At 42.0% G+C, this 12,901-nt stretch overlaps 1 non-coding gene across 1 annotated transcript; it reads right to left on the bottom strand.

The window, feature by feature from the left end:
• Nucleotides 1-5,227: 5,227 nt before the first annotated feature.
• On the bottom strand, nt 5,228-5,334 carry LOC120105151. The gene has a single exon (XR_005507528.1). It is a non-coding gene; the product is annotated as a small nucleolar RNA R71 (small nucleolar RNA).
• Nucleotides 5,335-12,901: the final 7,567 nt, after the last annotated feature.

Raw genomic sequence — 12,901 nt, 5'->3', positions numbered from 1 at the left:
TATGTTCAACCTCCGGGGATTGTTAGCGACTCACCACTCCCTACTACGGCAGCATGAGATTTTCTGGCGTCAGAAATCCCGTGTGCAGTGGGTGAGTGAAGGCGATCGCAACACCAGCTTCTTCCATCGGTCAACGATTATTCGGAGGCAACGGAGCATGATTCATTCTTTACGAGATGAGTCGGGTCGCCAGGTGGAGGGCGAGCAGGCGGTCCGACAGACCTTATTTGACTTTTTCCGTGCCAGATGGACGGAGGATGAGGAGGCCAGTGATGGTTACCACCTCTTGAGGGTGGAGACGGGTATTGGTGACGTCGAGAGGGCATCCCTGATCCGACCGGTGTTGGCACAGGAGGTGCAGGAGGCAGTTTGGGCGTTGGCAGCAGACAAAGCCCCAGGGCCCGATGGTTTCCCACCTTTTTTCTTTCGACAGTACTGGAGCATTATCCGCCGAGGTGTGGTGGAGGCTATTCAGTGTTTCTTCTCCCGGGCTGCTATGCCTAAGGACTGGAAGGCCACTTTCGTTACGCTTATACCGAAGCGTCCGGATGCGGTTGAGCCCAGTCATTTTAGGCCCATTAGCTTGTGTACGACTTTATATAAGGTTGTGGCAAGAATAATGGTGGACAGGATGAAGCCCCTTCTGCCAGGCATCATCAGCCAGGAGCAGGGGGCGTTTGTAGCAGGTAGAAATATCTCACACAATATTTTGTTGGCTCAGGAGATGATGTGGGACCTTCAGAGAGCATCGAAGCGGCGCTGCTTGATGGCCATCAAGCTGGACATGGAGAGGGCCTATGATAGGGTCAGGTGGAGTTTTCTTGAGCAGGCGCTGGAGGCATACGGTTTTCACAGACAGTGGATTGGATGGGTCATGGGGTGTGTACGGGGACCACAGTTCTCTCTCTTGGTCAACGGCACGCCCTCACTATTCTTCGAGTCCACATTGGGGCTACGGCAGGGATGCCCTTTATCCCCATATTTGTTTATCATTTGTGCTGACATTTTGTCACGAGCTTTGCAGAGAGTTTGTGCTAGCCGGGAGCTGGTGCCGTATAGTCCGGCACCGGGTGCCCGACCCCTTTCCCACTTATTTTTTGCTGATGATTGCCTTCTTTTGACCAGGGCACGAGTGGCTGAGGCACGGGTTCTTCGCAGGGTGGTGACGGACTATTGCATGGCGTCTGGCCAGAGAGTAAACTTCCGGAAGTCAGCTATTACTTTCAGTCCTAGTGTGGAGGCCAGAGTTCGTCAGGAGATCCGGGGGATACTGCAGATATCTGAGCAGGAGGGGACGCTGACTTATCTGGGAGTTCCCATCAGTGGCCGGCGGCCGCGAGTGGCAGAGTGCTCGGGCCTGGTGCAGCGGGTACAGAGTAGGCTTGAGGGATGGAGAGCATCCTCCCTATCTATGATGGGGAGATTGACTTTGGTTAGGTCAGTGTTGGGATCCATACCTTTGTATCTCATGGCCAACACTGTTATGCCAAAGACGCCCCTGTTGAGGATTGAGCGTCTTCTTCGGAGTTTCTTGTGGGGCTCACACGGTGGGGGCCATGGAGTGCATTTGGTGGCTTGGGAGCACGTCTGCCGCCCTATCAGTGAGGGTGGTCTCGGGGTGCAGTCCCTGATGGAGAGGCGCGAGGCTCTCATCGCTCGGCATGCAGTACGGTTCCTACTTGAGCCACAGAGCCTTTGGAGTCAGGTGATGGCAGCCCGATATGGTCGAGGGGGCCTTGAGGGGGTAGGGAGGGGCCGCCGAGTCTCGTTCATGTGGCGTGAGATTGGGAGGCACCTACCGATTGCACTATCGAGCACCAGGTGGCTGATCGGCGACGGGCGGAGCATTGATGTGACCAGTGAGCCATGGGTGGACACCTTGCCATTGAGGAGTTGGCCGACCATGGTTGATGTAGAGGCAGTAGAGGGACTACGGGTCAGTGACCTTTTGGCAGGAGGTGGAGCAGAGTGGGATGATGCTAGACTTCGACAGCTATTTGGGGTACACCTGGTAGCGAGGATCCGGTCCCTCCCGTTACCAGGATGTGGGGGGCGGGATGTCAGAGTATGGGGCACATCGAGCCAGGCCAGAGTCAGGCTAGGCGACCTCTCCCGTGTCCTCCAGTCAGAGCAGGAGAGGGGGCCGGATTGTACATGGATCTGGAGGCATGGTCTCCACCCGCGGTTAGCCCTCTTCTTATGGAAGGTGTTCTGGGATCGCCTTCCGACGAGAGCAGCGCTGAGCAGGCGTGGTTGGGGGATCCCTGCAGAGTGTGGGACGTGTGGGGCCGTGGAGTCGGTAGACCATGTGCTCTTTCAGTGTATATGGGCGAGATTGACATGGCAGTGGGCCGAGATCCCGCAGGAGGCCCGGAGTGACAGGCCACAGTTTCTTCATATGATGCGGCAGGGGTTATCTAGTTCGTGGATGTGTCAGGAGGCCATTAGAGCGACTTGCACAGCGCACCAGATTTGGCTGGCAAGAAACGCTCGTACTCTCGGTGAGCGCAGGGTGTCACCGAGGTTTGTTGCGGAGCTTGCTCGTGTTCAGGCTTCTGAGTTTGTACTCACCACCTCTTCAGATAGACCTTTGACAGCTCGGGACACCTGGGGCCCCCCTCTGCTTCGGCAGCCCACCAGATGGTGTTTTTCACCTGGGAGCCCCCACCCCCGAGTTTCCTCAAGGTTAATTTTGATGGGTCGGTGTTGGACGGCGGTATGCGGGGTGGTGCTGGTTTTATTATACGAGGCCCGCACTCCAGGGTAGTTGCAGCAGGTGGCTGTCAGCTGTTCGACACATCGGTTCCGGAGGCAGAGCTTCGCGCAGCTTGGGCGGGCGTGCGCCATGCGAGGATGATCCTGCGGGCCAGGTCGATTATTTTGGAGGGCGATTCCACCACGGTTATTGGATGGATTCGGAGGGGGTCGACGGGTGATGGTACAGACCACCCCTTGATCCGCGACATAGAGAGTATGATGAGAGATGTGAGAGCCTTCCAGGCTCACCATGTATTTAGAGAAGCCAATGGGGCAGCAGACTGGGTGGCGGCTGACGTGGGAATTTATTTCACACATTTTCTTAGTCTTAATTATTTTGTTTTAGAGTGTTTTGTATGTTCTTAGCTCATTTGTCTAGAATTTAGGTGTCTTTTATATTTATTTAATTCTTGAAAATTCTTGGTATTTTGCAGGTGTTTAATTATTGAATTGGTTGAAATTGGGCTGGTCTAGTCAACCCAGAACACTGTTCGGTTTTTGGGTTCTAACTAGAGCTACAGACCTCCGTTTTAGATGTTGTTTAGCTTGCTGGAAAGATAAGATGGAGATCTAAAACTTTTATGAAGATCACAAAACCAAGTTCTGCCGTTTTAAAGTCCAAAACTTAGCCGAAACGGAGAAGTCCGAATCTGTCCAGAATTTTACTGCGGCCCAGACCCTGTTTCGGTTTTCAGCTTGTATCTGGAGTTATATAAGTCAGAATAATGCAAACCCAGATGCGTTGGAAAGCTGAGAACTATATCTAAAACTTTCGTGAAGGGTCCAACTCCAAAGTATATCGTTTTGGTGCTCTAAATCCAGCTGGGAGTCGAGTCTAAAAATCAGCCTAGAATTTCGGAATTTCAGCTAGCAGATAGGGAGGAAATCTGTTTTAAAATTCAAAAAAAGGAAATTCCGAAAAAGAGAAGGAGAGCTAGCAGATACGAAGAGGAGGAGAAGCAGATAAAAAAAAAGAAGAAGCAGAGAATCTGAAATTCCGAGAGGAGGAAAAGCTAGAAATTCCGAGAGGAAGAAAAAGCTGGAATTCTGGGAGAAAGAACGGAACGGAGGATTTTTGCAAATACAGAGTTCTTTTCCTTTCTCATATATATATATTTTTTTATTTTTTATTTGCTGAATTGTTTTTAAGAATGTTGAATGCGAATTTATGTTTGAGAAATAATTGGATTGATTTATTAGTTATGATTTGCTAGTTTTCTTATCCTAGGGCTAGGACGTAGTCATTGAATTTTTGATATGAATTGAGTATGGTTGTATTGAATATCTTTTGTTAATTGCAATTTGATGATTTCGGTTTTCATTCTTGCAATTTACTGGCCATGAATTGCATGCTTAAGATGTTGAATGAAGTAACGAAAGTTGAAGTTCGATATTAGTTGGTGAATTTATCAAACATTGGTGGTGTAGTTTAGAAATAAATGCACACCCTTGTGACCTACAATCAAGAATTTCACAGATCATAATGAATTTATATTAATTTCTATGATCACGAAAGTAGACATAGGATTAATATAGGTATAGGTGTTATACCTTGAAAGAGGATATCACATAAAAAAAAGGGATTCGGTCATTGTAATTAGCAGAATATTAACAATCAGATTTAAATTCATTGAAGGAATTCAATTGATGAAATCCAAGCCCTAGGAACCTTTCACATTTGATTTTTCAGGTCAAGAAATTGCAGTCAGTCACATCAATTTGGGGTTGTCTAAATAATATAGGAAATTTATAAATTGGTACTTGAATCGCCTCCTTGTGGAAACGATACTCTTTTTGCCCTATTCTACTTGTCATGACCCATGCACTTGTGGTAGAGTCTAGGGACTATCAAGTTTTTGGCGCCGTTGCCGGGGAGGATTGTTTTTAATATCAATACAAATAATTTTCTGCATTAATTTAGACTGTTTTGTTCTTTTTGTTAATTTACGTTTTCTATATTTAGTGTATGCCACGAAACTGTGAGCTAATTGAGCCTTTTGATCCAGAAATTGAGAGAACCCTACGAGCATTAAGGAAACAACAAAGATTAGAGCTAAAGCAAAAACAAGCAGTAGCCATGGCAGATAATCAAGATAACCAGAATAAAAGGTTGTTGAGTGACTATGCAGTGCCGAATGTCAATGGTGCTCAACCCAGTATTGTGAGACCTACAGTCAATGCTAATAATTTTGAGATTAAGCCTGGTCTCATCCAGATGGTGCAGCAGGAGCAGTTTGGTGGAGGACCTTCTGAGGATCCACATGCACACCTTGCCAATTTCTTGGAGATTTGTGATACAATCAAGATGAATGGAGTTAGTGATGATGCTATTCGACTCCGACTTTTTCCATTTTCTCTAAAGGATAAAGCCAAGGCCTGGTTGAATTCCAAAGCGCCTAACTCTTTCACCACCTGGAATGCCTTGTCACAAGCTTTTCTGAGTAAGTATTTTCCCCCAGGTAAGACTGCCAAACTTAGAAATGATATTACCAGTTTTGCTCAGTTTGATGGTGAATCTTTGTATGAAGCCTGGGAGAGGTTTAAGGATTTGCAGAGGAAGTGTCCACATCATGGTCTTCCTGATTGGCTGATTGTACAGACTTTCTATAATGGATTAACACATTCAGTCAGAATTACTATAGATGCAGCTGCAGGAGGTACTTTAATGAGTAAGTCAACAGAAGAGGCATATGAGTTGTTAGAAGAAATGGCCTCTAACAATTATCAGTGGTCTAATGAAAGATGTATGCCTAAGAAAGTTCCAGGTATGTATGATGTAGATGGCATAAACATGTTGAATGCCAAGGTTGATTCTCTAGTAAAAATGTTCGGTAAGCTAGGTAATGTGAATTCCGTTTCTAGTCCTGTATTGAGTTGTGATTGCTGTGGAGGAGCTCACATGAGTTCTGATTGTATGCAGGTTCAATTTGTGTCTAATTATAACAGGCAGCAACAGCAGAACAACCCTTATTCCAACACATACAACCCAGGATGGAGGAATCATCCTAACTTTTCATGGAAAGATCAAGGTAACCAAGGTAGCAGTTCTAGACCTCTCCATCCTCCTGGTTTCCAACCAAAACCATCCCAACCAGAAAGTAAACAGTCTTGGGAGATAGCTATTGAGAAGTTAGCCAATGCCAGTTCAGAGAGATTTGAGAGACTGGAAGCAAAGGTTGACCAGTTGGCGAGTTCCAGTAGAAATGTGGAGATTCAATTGGGGCAGTTAGCCAATTCCATCAATTCTCGTGGACAGGGTAATTTGCCTAGTAAGACAGAGGTCAATCCGAAGGAGCATTGCAAGGCAGTCACCTTGAGAAGTGGTAAGCAACTTGGTCAGGTAAGTGGTGAGACTATAGTTGGTGATAAAGTAGACTATGAAGAGGTGAACAAGAAGGTCAGTGAAGAAGTTGAGGACCTAGCCAAGACACCATCCCCACTACCACCAGTCGAACCTTATGTTCCTCCCATTCCTTTTCCTCAAAGGCTTAAGCAGAATAAAATTGATCAACAGTTTGAGAAATTTTTGAAAGTGTTTAGGCAGCTTCACATTAATATTCCTTTTGCAGACGCCTTAGCACAAATTCCTGCATATACAAAATTTTTAAAGGAGATCATGTCTAAGAAGAGGAAATTGGAAGATTTCGAGACCATTGCCTTGACGGAGGAATGCAGTGCCATTATCCAGAATAAGCTTCCACCAAAGCTAAGAGATCCAGGGAGTTTTTCTATTCCTTGTACTATAGGTGATGTTGATTTTTCTAGAGCTTTGTGTGATTTAGGTGCTAGTGTTTCACTAATGCCTTTATCTGTATCTAGGAAGCTTGGATTGAAGGAGTTAAAGCCTACTACCATCTCTTTGCAGCTAGCTGATCGATCGGTCAAATATCCTTTAGGTATTCTTGAGAATGTGCTGATCAAGGTAAAGAAGTTTATCATTCCAGTTGATTTTATTGTTTTGGAGATGGAAGAAGACACCGAGATCCCTATCATTTTAGGCCGGCCCTTTCTAGCCACAGCTGGAGCTATCATAGATGTTAAGAATGGTAGGTTGACTTTGAAGGTTGGTGAAGAAGAGGTAGAGTTTAATTTATTTGAAGCTACTAAATATCCTTCTTTTACTGATCATGTTTTTCGAGTTGATGTTGTAGATGAGTCGACCAGAGAGTTTTTTAAGGCTGAAAATACTAAAGAACCTCTTGAGACTTGTTTAGTGAGTGCAGGGACAAGTAAAGATGATAATCTAGAGATTGCTAAAGTGGCGTGTGCATTAGAGGCTACATGTCCTAAGCCAAAGAAGAGAGGTATTTATTTTGAGGATATCGGCAAAGGTAAGCCACCCCCTCCCCCTTCTAATGTGCAAGCACCAGTTCTGGAGTTGAAGCCATTACCCTCACATCTCATGTATGCATTTTTAGGTGAGAATAATACTTTGCCTGTGATTGTGAGTGTTTCTTTGTCTGATGAGCAACTTGACAAATTGATACGTATTTTGAGATTGAGAAAAAAAGCCATAGGATGGACTATATCAGACCTTAGAGGAATTAGCCCTTCATTGTGTATGCATAGAATTTTAATGGAGGATAACCATAAACCTATTGTTGAAAATCAGAGACGGTTAAATCCGAACATGAAAGAAGTAGTTAGGGCTGAAGTTCTTAAATGGTTAGATGCAGGGATTATTTATCCTATATCTGATAGTTTATGGATTAGTCCAGTGCAGGTAGTACCTAAAAAGGGTGGGATGACTGTGGTGCATAATGAAAATAATGAATTAATTCCCACTAGGACAGTAACTGGGTGGAGAGTCTGCATAGATTATAGGAAACTTAATAGTGTTACCCGTAAGGATCATTTTCCTTTACCTTTTCTTGATCAGGTGCTTGAGAGACTTGCTGGGTATGCATATTACTGTTTTTTAGATGGTTATTCAGGGTATAACCAGATTTCTATATCCCCCGAAGATCAAGAAAAGACCACCTTCACTTGTCCTTATGGTACTTTTGCATTCCGTAGGATGCCTTTTGGTTTGTGTAATGCACCTGCTACATTCCAACGTTGCATGATGGCTATTTTCTCTGATTTTGTTGAAAAGATCATGGAGGTTTTCATGGATGATTTTTCTGTTTTTGGATCTTCTTTTGATAGTTGTTTAGATAACTTATCTCGAGTTTTGCAGCGCTGTGAGGAGACCAATTTGGTCTTGAATTGGGAGAAATGTCATTTTATGGTGCAGGAAGGTATTGTTTTAGGCCACAAAATTTCAGCAAGAGGCCTTGAAGTGGACCGAGCAAAAATAGAAATTATTGAAAAATTGCCACCACCTACAAATGTTAAGGGAGTTAGAAGTTTTCTTGGTCACACAGGATTTTACCGGCGTTTTATTAAGGATTTCTCTAAAATTTCTAAACCTCTTTGTAATCTGTTGAATAAGGATGTTGTGTTTGATTTTGATAAGGACTGCTTGAATGCTTTTAACAGGTTGAAGCAAGAGTTGGTGTCAGCACCAATTATGGCAGCCCCAGATTGGAGTTTGCCTTTTGAGCTAATGTGTGATGCTAGTGATTTCGCTCTGGGTGCTGTTCTCGGCCAGAGAAAAGACAGGAAGTTGCATGTTATATATTATGCTAGTAGAGTTTTAAATAATGCACAGTTGAATTATGCAACTACTGAAAAAGAATTGCTTGCTGTTGTGTTTGCTTTTGACAAGTTTCGATCTTATCTTGTAGGTTCCAAGGTAATCGTATATACGGACCATTCAGCAATCAAGTACTTGCTGAAAAAGAAAGATGCCAAACCGCGCTTGATTCGGTGGGTGCTGTTGCTTCAAGAATTTGATCTTGAGATTCGAGACAAGAGAGGCATGGAGAATGTGGTGGCAGATCACTTGTCTAGATTAGAGGGGCAGTCAAGAGCAGATGAGGTGCCCATTAATGAAAGCTTTCCAGATGAGCAGTTGTTGGCAGTTTCAGTCATCCCCTGGTATGCTGATTTGGTGAACTATTTGGTGAGTGGCATTGTTCCCCCTGATTTGAGCTATCATCAGAAGAAAAAGTTTTTGTGGGATGTGAAGCATTATTTTTGGGAAGAACCGCTACTCTATAAACACTGTGCAGATGGGATGATTAGAAGATGTGTGCCCCAAGATGAGATGGAGGATATACTTGACCATTGCCATTCCTTGGAGTGTGGTGGACATTTCAGTACCTCTAAGACAGTTGCAAAGGTATGGCAATCTGGTTTTTATTGGCCGACCATGTATCAAGATACTAGACAATATGTGAGCATGTGTGATAGATGTCAGAGGGTTGGCAACATTTCGAAAAAGAATGAGATGCCCTTGACCAATATCTTGGAGGTTGAACTGTTTGATTTATGGGGAATTGATTTCATGGGCCCATTTCCTTCTTCCTTCAATAATCAGTACATTCTGGTAGCAGTGGATTATGTGTCTAAATGGGTTGAAGCTACTGCAACTCAGACTAATGACTCTCGAGTGGTGATGAGATTTGTGAAGAAAAATATTTTTTCAAGATTTGGTGTGCCGAGAGCTATTATTAGTGATGAAGGCTCCCATTTTTGTAATCGGTCATTTGAGGCTTTGTTGAAGAAATATGGGGTTACTCATAAGGTGGCACTTGCCTATCATCCCCAAACAAATGGGCAAGTGGAACTTGCAAATAGGGAATTGAAGCAAATTTTGGAGAAAACTGTGAGCAGTTCAAGAAAGGATTGGGCAAATAAGTTAGATGATGCACTTTGGGCCTATAGGACAGCTTTCAAGACACCTTTGGGTATGTCTCCTTACAGACTTGTCTTTGGAAAGTCTTGTCACTTACCAGTGGAATTGGAACACAGGGCCTATTGGGCAATCAAGGATTTGAACATGGATTTGAAAGCTGCGGGGGAAAAGAGATTGTTACAGTTGAGTGAGTTGGAGGAGTTTAGGTTGGATGCTTATGAAAATACTCGGATTTACAAGGAAAAGACAAAGCATTGGCATGACAAACATCTTCAGATTAGAAACTTCGAAATTGGGCAGCAAGTATTACTCTTCAACTCAAGACTTAAGTTATTTCCAGGCAAGCTTCGTTCTAGGTGGTCTGGCCCATTCACGGTAACGAAAGTGTATCCATATGGTGCTGTTGAGGTGCGTAGTGAGGTCACTGGTGCATTCAAGGTTAATGGGCAGCGTTTGAAGCCTTATCTTGCTAGTAATGTGGTTCCTAAAGGAGTGATTTACTCTTTGAAGAATCCTACCTATGGTTGATGGTGTGGAAGTCAAGCTAATGACTGTAAACAAGCGCTTCTTGGAAGGCAACCCAACCACAAAAAAAAAAAAAAAAAAAATCCTTTCTTTTGTCTTTTGTTATATGTTTTAATTGTTGTTTTTATTTAAGTCTTTGAATAATTATTGTTGTTACCCCTTTCTTTTTGGTTGTGTTGTGTAGGTGCAGAAAAATCAAGCAAAAAGCTAGTTCGTGTTCAATTCAGTCGGACATTCATTGTGTTCAGCCTTGCTAAAAGGGGAGTATTAGTCTTCCATTTTTCTTTGCTTTCACATTGAGGACAATGTGAAAATTTGGGGGAGTGGATATTTGATTATGCTGAATGTTGGTACAGGTTATGTTTGTTTGAGAAAGAAAATTTTTTCGAAATTCTGGTTTGTTCACTTTCATGCAAGTTAATTGGTGATCATATCCATGTCTTCCAAACCAAATTTTTATGTGAAAGATTAGGAGAAATGAACATGCATTTGCACTTGTGTGAGACTTATCTAGGATCAACATTACACTTTTGGGTTCTTTATTGTGTTTAAGCATTGAATTTTGATTTAGGATAGGCAATATCTTATAAAGCAAGAGTAAGCATATTTGTTTTCCTTTGGGATTATTGAAGTACATCTTTCCTTGCAAAGTTGTATGAGTTGTGTGATTATGCATAAAAGATGAGTGTGATGCTTTTCTTGTGATTATCCCCTTTGATCTAGTCCTAAACAGGGTTTAAGTAAATAGAGTGATAATGATTAGACAGTCGGATAAATAAATGTGTACAAAGTTCTTTCTACTCCAATGTTTTGAGTTGCTTAGTAACTAGGGGTATTCATCACCAATGTTTACTTTTACGTCAAACGGCAACTTGAAATATGAGTATGCAAAAGCACTTTAAGTATGTGACTTGTTGAGTAACCGGGTGCATCCATCACAAATGCTTGTATTCGCGTCAAAAGGCAAGTGACAACTTAAAGACAAAGAATAAATTTCAAAAAAAAAAAAAAAAAACTCTCTAGTTTGCTACCTTGTTTGTAGTAGTGAAAAGGGGTGATTGCAGGTTGAGTTGTTACATGATTCAATTGTGTTGGTCGCATGATAAATATGATTGAGTTTGGAATTATATATGGATATTTGATCTAGAGAATGTGAGTATGCTTAGTTTTCCTTTATTTGCTATTGTTTATGTACTAAGTTGAAGATTTGATGTTTACATGATAGGTCCTTTGGGTGTGATGAGTTGAGCCTGACTATGGTTATTGTCCTTTGTTTTTATGGTTTTTCTTTTGCTTGAGGACAAGCAAACATTCAAGTTTGGGGGTATTTGACGTGGGAATTTATTTCACACATTTTCTTAGTCTTAATTATTTTGTTTTAGAGTGTTTTGTATGTTCTTAGCTCATTTGTCTAGAATTTAGGTGTCTTTTATATTTATTTAATTCTTGAAAATTCTTGGTATTTTGCAGGTGTTTAATTATTGAATTGGTTGAAATTGGGCTGGTCTAGTCAACCCAGAACACTGTTCGGTTTTTGGGTTCTAACTAGAGCTACAGACCTCCGTTTTAGATGTTGTTTAGCTTGCTGGAAAGATAAGATGGAGATCTAAAACTTTTATGAAGATCACAAAACCAAGTTCTGCCGTTTTAAAGTCCAAAACTTAGCCGAAACGGAGAAGTCCGAATCTGTCCAGAATTTTACTGCGGCCCAGACCCTGTTTCGGTTTTCAGCTTGTATCTGGAGTTATATAAGTCAGAATAATGCAAACCCAGATGCGTTGGAAAGCTGAGAACTATATCTAAAACTTTCGTGAAGGGTCCAACTCCAAAGTATATCGTTTTGGTGCTCTAAATCCAGCTGGGAGTCGAGTCTAAAAATCAGCCTAGAATTTCGGAATTTCAGCTAGCAGATAGAGAGGAAATCTGTTTTAAAATTCAAAAAAAGGAAATTCCGAAAAAGAGAAGGAGAGCTAGCAGATACGAAGAGGAGGAGAAGCAGATAAAAAAAAAGAAGAAGCAGAGAATCTGAAATTCCGAGAGGAGGAAAAGCTAGAAATTCCGAGAGGAAGAAAAAGCTGGAATTCTGGGAGAAAGAACGGAACGGAGGATTTTTGCAAATACAGAGTTCTTTTCCTTTCTCATATATATATATTTTTTTATTTTTTATTTGCTGAATTGTTTTTAAGAATGTTGAATGCGAATTTATGTTTGAGAAATAATTGGATTGATTTATTAGTTATGATTTGCTAGTTTTCTTATCCTAGGGCTAGGACGTAGTCATTGAATTTTTGATATGAATTGAGTATGGTTGTATTGAATATCTTTTGTTAATTGCAATTTGATGATTTCGGTTTTCATTCTTGCAATTTACTGGCCATGAATTGCATGCTTAAGATGTTGAATGAAGTAACGAAAGTTGAAGTTCGATATTAGTTGGTGAATTTATCAAACATTGGTGGTGTAGTTTAGAAATAAATGCACACCCTTGTGACCTACAATCAAGAATTTCACAGATCATAATGAATTTATATTAATTTCTATGATCACGAAAGTAGACATAGGATTAATATAGGTATAGGTGTTATACCTTGAAAGAGGATATCACATAAAAAAAAGGGATTCGGTCATTGTAATTAGCAGAATATTAACAATCAGATTTAAATTCATTGAAGGAATTCAATTGATGAAATCCAAGCCCTAGGAACCTTTCACATTTGATTTTTCAGGTCAAGAAATTGCAGTCAGTCACATCAATTTGGGGTTGTCTAAATAATATAGGAAATTTATAAATTGGTACTTGAATCGCCTCCTTGTGGAAACGATACTCTTTTTGCCCTATTCTACTTGTCATGACCCATGCACTTGTGGTAGAGTCTA

Source organism: Phoenix dactylifera, unplaced genomic scaffold (genome assembly GCF_009389715.1).
Source record: "Phoenix dactylifera cultivar Barhee BC4 unplaced genomic scaffold, palm_55x_up_171113_PBpolish2nd_filt_p 000204F, whole genome shotgun sequence".
NCBI classification, from domain to species: Eukaryota; Viridiplantae; Streptophyta; class Magnoliopsida; order Arecales; family Arecaceae; genus Phoenix; species Phoenix dactylifera.
The sequence above is the reverse complement of the archived record's forward strand: the minus strand, read 5'-3'. Positions and strand labels throughout refer to the sequence as shown.